The sequence below is a fragment of the Coregonus lavaretus genome, assembly GCF_964263955.1.
Source record: "Coregonus lavaretus genome assembly, chromosome: 15".
NCBI lineage: Eukaryota > Metazoa > Chordata > Actinopteri > Salmoniformes > Salmonidae > Coregonus > Coregonus lavaretus.
Genome location: NC_140002.1, coordinates 31,086,959 through 31,102,000, shown reverse-complemented (window position 1 = coordinate 31,102,000; position 15,042 = coordinate 31,086,959). Strand labels below are relative to the sequence as shown.

At 42.8% G+C, this 15,042-nt stretch overlaps 1 pseudogene across 1 annotated transcript; it reads right to left on the bottom strand.

Annotated features, from left to right (window-relative positions):
• Positions 1-4,971: 4,971 nt before the first annotated feature.
• LOC311143106 (coiled-coil alpha-helical rod protein 1-like) lies at positions 4,972-14,824 on the bottom strand (annotated as a pseudogene). Its single transcript, XR_014615538.1, has 14 exons — positions 14,702-14,824; positions 13,920-14,207; positions 13,610-13,790; positions 12,897-12,974; positions 12,063-12,206; positions 11,804-11,914; positions 10,153-10,250; positions 9,552-9,669; positions 9,257-9,381; positions 8,897-9,085; positions 8,619-8,718; positions 8,316-8,461; positions 7,436-7,589; positions 4,972-5,707 (listed from the first exon to the last, which is right to left on the bottom strand). The product of XR_014615538.1 is annotated as a coiled-coil alpha-helical rod protein 1-like (transcript).
• Between the last annotated feature and the right edge of the window lie 218 nt (positions 14,825-15,042).

Below are 15,042 nucleotides of genomic sequence, written 5' to 3'. Positions count from 1 at the left end.
GGTAGTGAGTGTTGCAACCGAGAACAGATCATTTTTACGCGCTACACGCTTCAGCACTCGCGGTCCCGTTCTGTGAGCTTGTGTGGCCTACCACTTCGCGGCTGACCGTTGTTGCTCCTAGAAGTTTCCACTTCACAATAACAGCACTTACAGTTGACCGGGGCAGCTCTAGCAGGGCAGAAATTAGAAATTCTATGACGGTGCCACGTTGAAAGTCACTGAGCTCTTCAGTAAGGTCATTCTACTGCCAATGTTTGTCTTTGGAGATTGAATGGCTGTGCGCTCGATTTTATACACCTGTCAGCAACAGGTGCGGCTAAAATAGCCAAATCCACTAATTTGAAGGGGCGTCCACATACTTTTGTATATATAGTGTGTATGTGCAATATGGTCCAAAGACAATAGACAGTTTTTGGTTTAAGAAGTTTGCCTTTTTGATTTCCACTACATTTTATCATCATCTTCCTAACCACAAAACAGCACAGAGTGCCATAGCAGACACTGTTTTCTCCCGGGCCCTTGTCTGTCCCTCCTCTCCAACAGATCAACAGCTGCTTACATGGAGGCTGCTCAGCATCGTTAGGTAAGGAAGGTAGGTGACTGAGCCAAAGAGGTCAGCACCTTCCCGCTCATCTGAATCTCGTATTTTACATATCATTAATTCTGAATTGCTAATAAAAAAGTCTGGGAGCTTATTGATAGCTTTTTATCGCCGCACTTATTTCATGTCTTGTCTGGCTTGCAATAACCTATACAATTATTCATAAGGTAGCTACCACTATGTTGCCTTGCTACTGTGCCACAACACTCTTGCCAAGCTGCTGAAGCAACTGAAATATACAGATATGTTTCAGGTAGGTTATGCATTATAACACCCGTTTACCAGTTTGGTTATGAATAGAGGGACAATTTGTTGCCTTCTGCAGGTTTTTCATCAAAACTTTGTGATCACATGAAGATTGCACACTTAGCTATTTGTGGAGAAACATAGAGATAGAAAGGCTTTAAGTGCTGGTGGGCGAGTCTCCTCTCTCTGCCTAAGTGCTACATGTTATTGCCGTTTCACAAGGAGGACATTTTATTAAGCCCAATAAAGTAATGGATTGCCATGGGAATTGTCACTTCTTCAGGGAAAAGTGCAGTATGAACATGGTAAAAGCTGTAGTAGAAGGTGCTATTAAAAATTTATTTGGAAGTACTCACTGAATCAGTTGCTTTCAGTGGAAAAAGCAGCACACTCCCAACAGCCAATAGTAATAGGGGGTTTCTGTCTCTTGGTTTGTTAGTGTGAATGTGTCAGTGTCTCTAAGTGTAATAACAAATCAAGCAATATGTAATGAACTTAACTAAGCCCACTGAAAGACTCACATGACATCGTCTGCAATTTCAGCCATCGTTACTGGACAGCAATGCCCTCTGCTGTTTGAAAATGTTGCTGCAGGTGGAAATGTGAAGGAAATAGAAGAGTTGAATCCAGAGTACTTGTGTTTATCTTTTTAACCCTTATTTAACTATTATTTTACCAGTAAGTTGACTGAGAACACATTCTCATTTACAGCAACGACCTGGGGAATAGTTACAGGAGAGAGGAGGGGGGAATGAATGAGCCAAATGTAAACTGGGGAAGATTAGGTGGCCATGATGGTATGAGGGCCAGATTAGGAATTTAGCCAGGAAACCGGGGCGAACACCCTTACTCTTACGATAAGTGCCATGGGATCTTTAGTGAGCACAGAGTCAGGACCCCTGTTTAACGTCCCTTCTGAAAGATGGCACCCTATACAGGGCAATGTCTCCAATCACTGCCCTGGGGCATTGGGATAATATTTTTTTTACCAGAGGAAAGTGTGCCTCCTACTTGCCCTCCAACACCACTTCCAGCAGCATCTGGTCTCACATCCAGGGACCGACTAGGACCAACCCTGCTTAGCTTCAGAGGCAAGCCACTAGTGGGATTACATTTGTGATTATACTATACTATAGATCAGTACATACATACAGTGGGGAGAACAAGTATTTGATACACTGCCGATTTTGCAGGTTTTCCTACTTACAAAGCATGTAGAGGTCTGTAATTTTTATCATAGGTACACTTCAACTGTGAGAGACGGAACCTAAAACAAAAATCCAGAAAATCACATTGTATGATTTTTAAGTAATTAATTTGCATTTTATTGCATGACATAAGTATTTGATCACCTACCAACCAGTAAGAATTCTGGCTCTCACAGACCTGTTAGTTTGTCTTTAAGAAGCCCTCCTGTTCTCCACTCATTACCTGTATTAACTGCACCTGTTTGAACTCGTTACCTGTATAAAAGACACCTGTCCACACACTCAATCAAACAGAATCCAACCTCTCCACAATGGCCAAGACCAGAGAGCTGTGTAAGGACATCAGGGATAAAATTGTAGACCTGCACAAGGCTGGGATGGGCTACAGGACAATAGGCAAGCAGCTTGGTGAGAAGGCAACAACTGTTGGCGCAATTATTAGAAAATGGAAGAAGTTCAAGATGACGGTCAATCACCCTCGGTCTGGGGCTCCATGCAAGATCTCACCTCGTGGGGCATCAATGATTATGAGGAAGGTGAGGGATCAGCCCAGAACTACACGGCAGGACCTGGTCAATGACCTAAAGAGAGCTGGGACCACAGTCTCAAAGAAAACCATTAGTAACACACTACGCCGTCATGGATTAAAATCCTGCAGCACACGCAAGGTCCCCCTGCTCAAGCAAGCGCATGTCCAGGCCCGTCTGAAGTTTGCCAATGACCATCTGGATGATCCAGAGGAGGAATGGGAGAAGGTCATGTGGTCTGATGAGACAAAAATAGAGCTTTTTGGTCTAAACTCCACTCGCCGTGTTTGGAGGAAGAAGAAGGATGAGTACAACCCCAAGAACACCATCCCAACCATGAAGCATGGAGGTGGAAACATCATTCTTTGGGGATGCTTTTCTGCAAAGGGTACAGGACAACTGCACCGTATTGAGGGGAGGATGGATGGGGCCATGTATCGCGAGATCTTGGCCAACAACCTCCTTCCCTCAGTAAGAGCATTGAAGATGGGTCGTGGCTGGGTCTTCCAGCATGACAACGACCCGAAACACACAGCCAGGGCAACTAAGGAGTGGCTCCGTAAGAAGCATCTCAAGGTCCTGGAGTGGCCTAGCCAGTCTCCAGACCTGAACCCAATAGAAAATCTTTGGAGGGAGCTGAAAGTCCGTATTGCCCAGCGACAGCCCCGAAACCTGAAGGATCTGGAGAAGGTCTGTATGGAGGAGTGGGCCAAAATCCCTGCTGCAGTGTGTGCAAACCTGGTCAAGACCTACAGGAAACGTATGATCTCTGTAATTGCAAACAAAAGTTTCTGTACCAAATATTAAGTTCTGCTTTTCTGATGTATCAAATACTTATGTCATGCAATAAAATGCATATTAATTACTTAAAAATCATACAATGTGATTTTCTGGATTTTTGTTTTAGATTCTGTCTCTCACAGTTGAAGTGTACCTATGATAAAAATTACAGACTTCTACATGCTTTGTAAGTAGGAAAACCTGCAAAATCGGCAGTGTATCAAATACTTGTTCTCCCCACTGTAGTTAAGGGTTAGTCTTTGCCTTCTTCCAAAGTTATTTATAGGCATTCCACTCAATCAGATGGATTGGTAGTCCTCTAGAGATATAGGCCTAATCAGAACAGACCTACATTGATTATGATAGAAATGTTCATCATTATAGTGCTAACATGCAGAGAAAAGAGAAGACTATTCACGTCAATCTGTGTACATATACATGACATCACCAATACATCAATTAAAGTAATTACAGTGTCAGTGACCCGTAGTTAAACATACACTGTGATAACAATAACCTGACAAAGAGGGAGGACACTGGAATGGAAAATGGCACCCCTAACTGCATAGAATAAACGTTATGTCAGGGCTCCTCTCTGCACCAAACCAAACAATGCCTTAGAGCTGCTGGGGTCTGATGAGGACACTGTGATGAGGACACTGCTGGGACAGATAAAATACATTCATCAGTCTTGCTGCTGCTGTACAGCCCTCTGAATAAAAAAATCACCCTGCATTCCCACAAACTCGAACTGCCTTTACACTGGCAAAATAACCTTGCATCTAGCACATCACCTATTTACTGATAGTAAATACTGTAGAGATAGCTTGGTTATCTTAGCACTTCAACAACAGGGTTTGTATTGTGCCTCAGACAGATATGCTTGATTGAGTTTGTTAATGGCATGGACAGCCTCAGTCCCAATTAGTGCTGCATAAATGTCATGACACTAATGGTGTTCTGTAAAATGAAAACAAGAAAAGCTGATAGCAAGGGACACAATCAGGAACTAGGGCTACACAAATTAAATGAAGTCAATTTCTCATCATAATCATGAATGCTTACATAAACCTGTGTATTTTTATCTTCTGCAGTTCAGGTTGTTTTTCTGGTTGGTCACCCCTTTAGCCAGCTAGTGCAGCTTCATAATGGATATACAATTTAACTTAGAAAGGGACATAGCTACTTTCATAACACTAAATCTAATCACTAAATTGAACATCTCTTTTACAGTTAGGCCTGACTTCCATTTACAGTAATAACCAGACGATGGCAGCTGCTGATTGGCTGTGAATTCAGAGGTCACTTTAAGTAAAAGCCATCTAAACATCTCACAATCTGCTCCTGATTATCTGGAATGAGTTATTTATTGTCATGACCTCTCCATTCCTAATGGAGGACAGACAGACAGTCCTAATTTTCATGAAATGCTTTTTAGGTTCTAAGTGCTTTCAAAACACAATGAAAGTTTTAAATATCAATATAATTTAGCACATTATGTCATCACACAAAACAATACACAACTTTGTCAAAGAAGATGCTGATTCATGTCTTTATAAACACAACCAATAGCAAGACTACAGAACCATCAGCAGAGGTCAATCTCCTGTCTCCAGTACTACAGTTCAGAGCACTTAGGGTCATAACTCAGCCTGTTATTTAGTCTTCTCCAGTGGAAGGCAGCATGCGGTTTTGAACGAGGCTATCCATTCATTTGATTTTCCTGTCATGCTCCTCCTTGCTGTGAGGCCCTGGGAGAAAACCCATTGACTTATTGATTAGACTGAGAGCACAGGCCACATGCCCGCCTACCTTATATGAACTCATCAGTCTGTCAGCTTCTCCCCTGGCCGTAGCCTGCCAGCCAAAGGTGAGGAATGGTAACTCTCACTGGTATAAGCTAGAGGGCATTACTTTACTTTTCAGCGGCAATTAATATTAAGAAGATCCATGAAATCTTACAAACGCAAACAAATCTATCCAATGCATTTCATCTTGGCCAATCAAGACCTCAAGTCATGCACCTTCAAACTGGGAACATTGCTGTTGTGTCGACAGTGTCATTTTATAAAGAGTCTGAGCTACATAAATATGGAATAGAATGTCAAAAACAAAGATTTGAGACTTGAAAAGTTCAATCTCAAAAGAGAAATGGATTGTTCAAAACATGCAGTGAAAGCAAAAAGGTTCCCAGTAATTTTTGCGGAAGGTCACTTTAGTGAGTTGTCTCTTTTGTCTCTGCAGCGCCCCACCCCATCCACCATCCTCCTCTACATTGTCCTCTGAGCTGAGGACCACTGCAGCACTCAGAGTCTGGATGTCCCCCAACACTGACAGCAGTGAGTCTAACAGGGAACACACAGAACAGTTCAATGGTTACTACTATGTGTCTATAGATATATGTTATCTGTAGTCAAATTACAGTTTCATTCTGTTTTATGTGTTATACATGTTATAAATGGTGCCTTCAGAAAGTATTCACACCCCTTGACTTTTTCCACATTTTGTTTTGTTAAAGCCTGCATTTAAAATGTATTATATTGAGATTTTGTGTCACTGGCCTACACACAATACCCAATAATGTCAAAGTGGATTTACGTTTTTCACATTTTTACAAATTAATAAAAAATATAAAGTTGAAATGTCTTGTGTCAATAAGTATTCAACCCCTTTGTCATGGCAAGCCTAAATAAGTTCAGGAGTAGAAATGTGCTTAACAAGTCACATAATAAGTTGCATGGACTCACTCTGTGTGCAATAATAGTGTTTAACATGTTTTTTCATGACTACCTCATCTCTGTACCCCACACATACAATTATCTGTAAGCTCCCTCAGTCGAGCAGTGAATTTCAAACACAGATTCAAAGACCAAGGAGGTTTTCAATACCTCGCAAAGAAAGGCACCTATTGGTAGATACATAAAAAAAAGCAGACATTGAATATCTCTTTGAGCATGGTGAAGTTATTAATTACACTTTGGATGGTGTATCAATACACCCAGTCACTACAAAGATACAGGCGTCCTTCCTAACTCAGTTGCCGGAGAGGAAGGAAACCGATCAGGGATTTCACCATGAGGCCAATGGTGACTTTAAAACAGTTACAGAGTTTAATGGCTGTGATAGGAGAAAACTGAGGATGGATCAACAACATTATAGTTACTCCACAATACTAACCTAAAATGACAGAGTGTCTGTACAGAATAAAAGTATTCCAAAACATGCACCTGTTTGCAATAAGGCACTAAAGTAAAACTGCAAAAAAAAATGGCAAAGAAATTAACCTTATGTCCTGAATACAAAGCGTTATGTTTGGGGCAAATCCAACACAACACATCACTGAATACCACTCTTCATATTTTCAAGCATGGTGGTGGCTGCATCATGTTATGGGTATGTTAGTCATCGGCAAGGACTAGGGAGTTTTTTAGGCTAAAAATAAATGGAATAGAGCTAAGCACAGGCAAAATCGTAGAGGAAAACCTGGTTCAGTCTGCTTTTGAACAGACACTGGGAGACAAATTCACCTTTCAGAAGGACAATAACCTAAAACACAAGGCCAAATATACACTGGAATTGCTTACCAAGACAACAATGAATGTTCCTGAGTGGCCTAGTTACAGTTTAAATCAGCTTGAAAATCTATGGCAAGACTTGAAAATGGCTGTCTAGCAATGATCGACAACCAACTTGACAGAGCTTGAAGAATCCAGGTGTGCAAAGCTCTTAGAAACGTACCCAGAAAGACTCACAGCTGTAATCACTGCCAAAGGTGATTCTAACATGTATTGACTCAGGGGTGTGAATACTTATGTAAATGAGATATTTCTGTATTTCATTTTCAATACATTTGCAAAAATTTATAAAAACATTTTCACTTTGGGGGTATTGTGTGTAGATGGGTGATAAAAATATATTTAATCAATGTTGAATTCAGGCTGTAACACAACAACATGTGGAATAGGTCAAGGGGTATAAATACTTTGCTAAGGCACTGTACTTGTATTATATAATACAAGACGGTATTCATATGAAGAGGTAATGTGACAAAATGGTGTGTAGGTGGAAGTTACCTATGGTCTGTGGCTTGTCTTTGGCTTTCAGAGTGTTGCTCTTCCCTGAGGGTCTCTGCTGCTCCTCCAAGGCCACAGAAGTCTGCAGGGCTGTGGTCCGAGCTGCCTCATACTCACTCATCAGACCCCTCTCACGCACTGTCCCCTGGGGACACTAATTATACAAACCTAAAAAATGTATCTTGAAAGTTGTCAGTTTCACAAAACAATAGCAGAACATTTCTTAACATGGTAAACTTGCAATTAGTCTCATGGGACCATCCTTCCAAATCCCGTCTTGTTGACTCTTTTGCATTTAAATGGAAGCGCTGGCATTCAACCCTAGCATTTGATTGGCTCTGAGTAGAAAATGACGTTCCCCCTCAGGAGAAAAATGTGTTTTTCATTTTTCTTGTTCTGTCCGTCCCTCTTTTCCTACCACGGCGGACAAAGGTCTAATAGCCTATGCAGCGTAATATTTTGTATCTTATGTTAGCTTGCTTGTTCGAAGTCAAACAATCTTTCAGAAACACCCCCTCTGTTCAGAGCTCCAGCCATGCAAAATATATGGTTGGTTTGATAGTAGCAACACGTCACTAGTTTCCATCTAGACCAGGGGTGTCAAACTAATTTTGCCGAGGGCCAAGGTTATATTTCCTCGCCGTCAACATTTGCCAAAAATAATCTGTAGGGCTGTACACAGTCAAGAAACTGTATGAATGGTGGTCCATTATCATTTCTACACAGTTTCGATTTGGTTTTAGTCATACAGTATATTGAGTTGGTCCCCCACCCTTACGCCTTCTTAGCTTCTTTCTGCGAACAAGCTTTCGGAATGTACGTGAGTGAAGCCGGAGGGTCCGTGGATGACTTACAATAAACCAAGACACTATGAACTTACCAAATGTAGGTTTCTGTCCTTGTCCTGAAGTAGTTTCTGTAGATCCTGGATTTCCCTCTTTGTGTGTTCACTCTGGAGGCAATGTGCTTCTCTCTCCTGCTCCCTCTCTCCCTCTGCCTGTATCTCAAATTGACACAGGGCCAGCACTACAACAGAAAGCACAGACAGCAATCTTAGTTACACTGCAGTAAACCATTTCTGCTGATGCATGTATGAATCTCTCACTTTACATTTCCCTTCCACCCGTCTGCGTTGAGATGTACAGTATGTTTAGACGTGTTGAGTTAGTCATGTATACGCTACCTGCTTTGGTGTGTTCTCTTCTTGCCGTGTTGAGTAGACTCCATCACTCTCAGCTGTTGAGCACAGCAATCCTCTGTCTCAAACACTCTCTCCTGCAAGGCTGACAGGTCAAAACCAGGGACGGTGTAAGGAGAGATGCAGGCTTGTCAGCCCTAAACATAACTAGAGTACACTGTGTGACATGTCAACAAATCGATCACTTCAAGAGATAAATTCAACTGATGAATAGAACATTCTTCATAGAAAATAAACTAAATTACAATGGGATTCCCTCTCACCTCTGTCACTGGTCTCTTGTTGGCTAATCAGCTGTGCATGGAGCTGCTCCAGGTTGAGGCTGCTCTCCTCCAGCTGTGTGTGGGCCTCCTGCAGCCTCTGCTGGGCCTCCTCTCTTGCAGCCTGGGACTCCTGGGCCTCCCCCCTGCTCCGCTCTGCAGCCTGCCTCAGCTGCCTCACCTCACTGTCGACTGGAGAGGAAGAGGAACACAGACAGTGTACTGTATACAGAGTATTACTACTGCCACGTGGACAGGATATACAAAGACAAGGTGCATGCAAATCTACTATAGGTACAGTTACAGGATACAAGGAATTTATACAAGACTGAATCTCTCTAAACAGATGACTAAACAACATACACTGCTCACGGACATCAGCCAGGGCACTCTCAATGAGCTCTGGGGTTCTCTTGAGCTCCTGCGTGACCTTGTCTCTCTCCTCACACGCCGAGGCCAGCTCTGCCTGGAGCTCTCTGACAGAGGCACTGTGAAAAGAGAGAGAGAGGACAACACAACTAGTAAGGCACTGGGAGATGTAGTGGTAGTGAGACAAACTGAGGAAATGGTCTACAAGGCAAGGCCTTTTCCTCATTAATAACTGTTGGGTTCAGTGAGACCCAGGGCCAGGGTGGTCCGGTGTGGTCAGTTATCATACCTCTCAGAGAAAGGGTCGGCTGCTTTAGTGGACTTGCTGCACTCTCCATAGGGCCACCTTCCTCATCATCAGTCCTGCCAGACAACAGTACAGTGAATATGTGGTCAAACTAAGCAGACTGAGACAGAATAAAACAGTGCACAGGATTATCAATAGGCACACGCAATTTAAACCCACTGTTCTCAGATTTCCTGGGGGGAGAAATAATTTCAGATCTATAAACAGTCCTTGAATTGTGTCCACTCTTCTTTTGGCGCAGGTCAGCCTCTGCCAAAGCTGCTCAGACGTGTTTGGACGGGCTCCACCTCTGACATATTAGCCTCTAATACCTGACTGAATCTGTAGAGAGGAACTGGTACTTTAACAGAAGATTTTACATTAAATGACGATTATATGATGGAGTAGTACACAAATTCACCCTGTTCCATTTGACATTTTATAAGAGATGCTATGAAGTGATATGGACTGTGAAATCTGGGATTGAGTCTGGAAAATAATAGGTGCCCAACGTACAAAATGACAGCTACTACAACTGAAATATCTCAGGCGAAGCTTTTGTTGTATAGTGGTTGTCAGGTGGACCTGTCTGTCAGCTCTTTACCTCTGGACAGCCTCTGTCACGGTCTTCAGTCCAACCCCAGCCTTCTGACTCCAGCTTGTGTTCTCCCTCTGAGTCCTGGCCACATCCTGCGTCACGGCCTGACAGGACCAGACAAACACGGTTAGCATCAAAAACACCCCGCCACCAGACAACTACTAGGGTCTCCTCTCTGATGAGGTCATAGTGACCTTTTGATTACATATCGACTGTTAAATGTCAAAATTCTGAAAAGTCTCTTAATGTCATCTCACACTGTGTCTTCAGGGTCCAATTGGGTCTTCAGAGAATTGTTCGCTCATTTGTCGTCATTACTCATCATTACAGAGTATTTCATCTGGAAATTTGAATCATTGTAAAAAAAACAATCTAGGAGAGATTTTGTGTATTCTCTTAAAAGGACCCCCCAGAGGAAGTTGCCGCAATTATTTCGACGTAATTTCCTGTCCTAGAGAGGAAATGCACGTTTAGGTTCCACCTCCGAAGAATGACAAAGGCTACTTATACACATTCACAAATATATATTTTGATTTGTTTAACACTTTTTTGGTTACTACATGATTCCATATGTGTTATTTCATAGTTTTGATGTCTTCACTATTATTCTACAATGTAAAAAATATTAAAAATAAAGAAAAACCCTTGAATGAGTAGGTGTCTGCAAACTTTTGACTGGTAGTGTATTTTTTTTAATACAGACTAGCTAAAAGAAATGTGAAAATGGTCTTATTATCCAACGGACTTGGATAGTTTTCTAGTAAAAAAAACAACATAAGGTGCAAAAACATAAGTTTACACCCCCTATAATTTAATTTGCTCCATGGCTCAGGGCCAAGTGGACACAAGGCTGTTTGGCTCATCTCAGTCGGGAAGGGGAATAACTGCAATGCAGTGGGTGGTAACATTAAAATAAAACCCAGCCCTGGGGCCTCCCGAGTGGCGCAGCGGTCTAAGGCCGTGACCGGGAGTCCCATAGGGCGGAGCACAATTGGCCCAGCGTTGTCCGGGTTAGGGGAGGGTTTGGCCGGGGGGCTTTACTTGGCTCATCACGCTCTAGCGACTCCTTGTGGCGGGCCGGGCACCTGCAGGCTGACTTCGGTCATCAGTTGGACGGGGTTTCCTCCGACATATTGGTGCGGCTGGCTTCCGGGTTAAGCGGGCGGGTGTTAAGAAGCGCTGTATGGCGGGTCATGTTTCGGAGGACGCATGGCTCGACCTTCGCCTCTCCCGAGCCCGTTGGGGAGTTGCAGCGATGAGACAAGATCGTAATTGGATCGCAATTGGATATCACAAAATTGGGGAGAAAAATGTGCACAGTACGGATGTCACTTCAAGCCCAAATATATCATGCTTTGACTAAAACGATGACTTACTTACTTAAATCGTTGTGCAACATCATGGGTAAGCTTGGCTATCGTCTTTCAGCTTGAAAATGATGGATTTCTACTGGTGTGGGCGTTTAATACTGAAGGGTGGTGCGTAACAGATTTTTCATGAGAAGCAGCACCGTCTCCTGTCCTAACACAGCATAAGTAATTGGCACCTCCCTGTGGCAATGGCAGATGCATCCTGTTTCAACAAAATGGAGGAGAGCCATCCTATGAAGGGATGCATTGAGACAATCCCACAGAGGCTGTCCACTGTTCCTCCTCACCTCCCTGGCCATCCTCTCCAGGTCCAGCTCAGCTGTTCTGTCCTGCAGGCTATGCTGGAACACACTAGACGGGTACTTCTCCTTCTTCACCTCCTGCTCCAGAGACGAGATCTGAAACAAAAGGACACACAATAGACTCATGGATGTTTCTGCATGTTTTGAAAATGTCCCTCATCACAATTCACCTGTGAATAGACTGAACATAGTGGGTGGTCATTTGTCTGTTTAAAAAATATATAAACCTCTTAAAGGAACATACAATTGAGTGAAGTTTGTCCTTTTCTCCCCTCAGTTCGATGTCCTTTGAGCGAAGCTGGACCAACAACATGAAGACCTTCTCTCTCCAGCGGCGCAGAACCCGAGTGCCTTTAGGCCCATTCTTCAGGAGAGGGTTTGACAGAGTCTGTGGACGTGACTAAGCCTTTACTTAACCCTCTCAGCTCTTAGATAGTCACACACATGGGGGAATGGATATTAATCAAATCTCTGACAAAAATAAGGGGATTTTACATCAGCTATGGTGCTGTTAATAATTGACCTTCTCAACCATCTCCTCCTCTTGTAGGGCCAATATGTCGTTCACAGAGTTGAGTCTATAGAGGAATTCAGATTAGAATACTATAGACTACTTATTATATAGTAATATGCAAATATGGTCATAACATACATTCATATTAAATCAGCCAAGATACACCTTGTTCTACAGGCAACACTTTCTCAGTTAAAGCACAAACTGTCTTTTTCCTTGTGTTTCCTTAGAGCAGGGGTTCCCAAACCTTTTCACTCAGGCCCCCCTTCCAGCACTGGGGAACAATTTATATTTAACCAATAAATGGGGTGAAGCAGTGATTCAGAATTGCAGTCATTTGGGGCTACAAGCATAGCTGGCGTGGCTTCTACACAATTTTTTTGGACAGACAATATACCGTTTTTAAATCATGCCATTGTTGCTGATGGTAGGAAAAACGCCACAGTTGCTGCAAGCTAGACACAAACCAACTGAATTTTCCCCCAGTTACTACCACACATAAAACAAAGGTGAGCTGGGATGACAATCTACAAAAAACGTAGAGTTCTTGTGAATAACTGTTACCTGGGTGCTGAGTCGCTCTTTTTCCTCTCTCTTATCTGAGCTCAGTCTTAGTCGTATATAACTCCTACCACATCGCCTCTATTTCATGACTCTGCCTGCAATACAGGATGTAAGAAGGGAGGAAATATCACTGGCAAAACTTTATTTAAAGTAGGCCTACTTCGAATAGAAGCAGGATACACATTTGTCAGTAAAATGTTCAATATTGAATGAGGAATGTAACATCTAGGCTACTTACACAGTGTACAAAACATTAAGAACCCTTTCCTAATATTGAGTTGCACCCCCCTCCCCCTTTTGCCCTCAGAACAGCCTCAATTCGTCGGGGCATGGACTCTACAAGATGTCGAAAGCGTTCCACAGGGATGCTGGCCCATGTTGACTCCAATGCTTTTCACATTTGGTTGGATGTCCTTTGAGTGTGAAAAACCCAGTAGCGTTGCAGTTCTTGACACAAATCGGTGTGCCTGGCACCTACTATCATACCCCGTTCAAAGGCACTTCAATATTTTGTCTTGCCCATTCAGCCTTTGAATGGCACACATACACAATCCATGTCTCAATTGTCTCAAGGCTTAAAAATCCTTCTTTAACCTGTCTCCTCCCCTTCATCTACACTGATTGAAATGGATTTAACAAGTGATATCAAAAAGGGATCACAGCTTTCACCTGGTCAGTGTATATGCCATGATGATAAGTCACTGTTTATACACCCCAGTATAATGCCTGTTCAGAAAGCTTTCTTTGTCCCTCATCTCCTCCCTCTGTCTCCCTGCAGTCTCTTTCAGTGCCTCTACCTGGCCTCTCAGTCTCTCTGACTCTGCCCTGAGACGCTCCGTGTCCAGCCTCCATTCTGTCTCCCATCTGGAGGCCTGCTCACCTCTCTCTCCAGATCTGAGTGTGGGGGGTGGAAGAAGCAGGTCTGGTGTTATGTCAATAAATAGACATTGGTAAAAGTGAATGAAGTGGATTTCATAGACAAGGCATTAAAATGAATGGGTTGTGTATAGGGCAGCACCTGACCTTGCCCTGGAGTTAGCTAAATCCTCTGTTGACTTCATCCCTCTGGAGTTGTCTCCATGTAACAGAATCCTCTGGTTTTCTCTGCGCAGTTCCAAGAATTTCCTGTTTGGCCTGAGTGTTAGTGAGCCATGGGTTGGCAGGGCCAGAGTCTGATGGTGGTGTTGTGGCAGGGGTAACCCATGTTATTGGTGTTTTCCCTCGTCCCCTTGCAGTCCCTGGTACTGTGATTGAGGTAGACTGGATGCTTGCTGTGAAATGGAATGGGGGCATCAGTGTCCTCTGACTTCCCTGTATTTAATACATGAGGACGATTAACTTGCAAAAAGCACGTGACATGACACCTGCAAGATAGGTTCAAGATAAAAGGTTAACACAACATAATAATTCCATGCAGAAGCGTTCGAAAATAAACGCATTCATTGGACCAAAATTACTGGGAGTGAATGGTAGCAGAACAGAAAGTTTGTTATCAAAGTGGAAAATAAACAATCGGAGTGAATTTCTGCTAACTACTCAGAAAACACATAGCATAAGTGTTTTACTGTCATTCTATTCATTTAAAGTTTTTTCAAAACGTTTGGCGCAACTATTCACAACATGGACTACAACAAGATTCTACATAACTTATCTACAACTTTTGCTGCTGTCTAACTTAGTTAGATAGTTATACAACTAAGTAGTCAGCTAGCCATGTTACTTATATGCTACAGTAGGTGTAAAGAAATTACTGCAGTTTGCATTAGTTTCCAGCTAGCTAGCTTGCTAGGAGGATCACAACTTACTTGCAACAATTGATGCCATAAAATCGGACGGGGCATTGAGCTTCTCATCCTCATTGCGTCTTTCCATCAGAGAATCGTAAAATGACCAAAGTTCTACAACGAGTTACAAAAGACGACACTTTCTTGTACGCGCCATCACTTTGAACAACACTTTCATGGCAACGCGACGCCTGGTTCCCAAATAAATTGATGACGCTATGTCGCGCAGCGAGAGTCGAATGGATTCGGTTGTCAGTTCCAGTGTTGCCAATTTAGCTGCTATATTTCCAGACCCCTCCAGCTACTTTTATTGGTAAAAGATTCTAGCGACAAATTCACCTACTTTTCAGGCAACCTTTGGG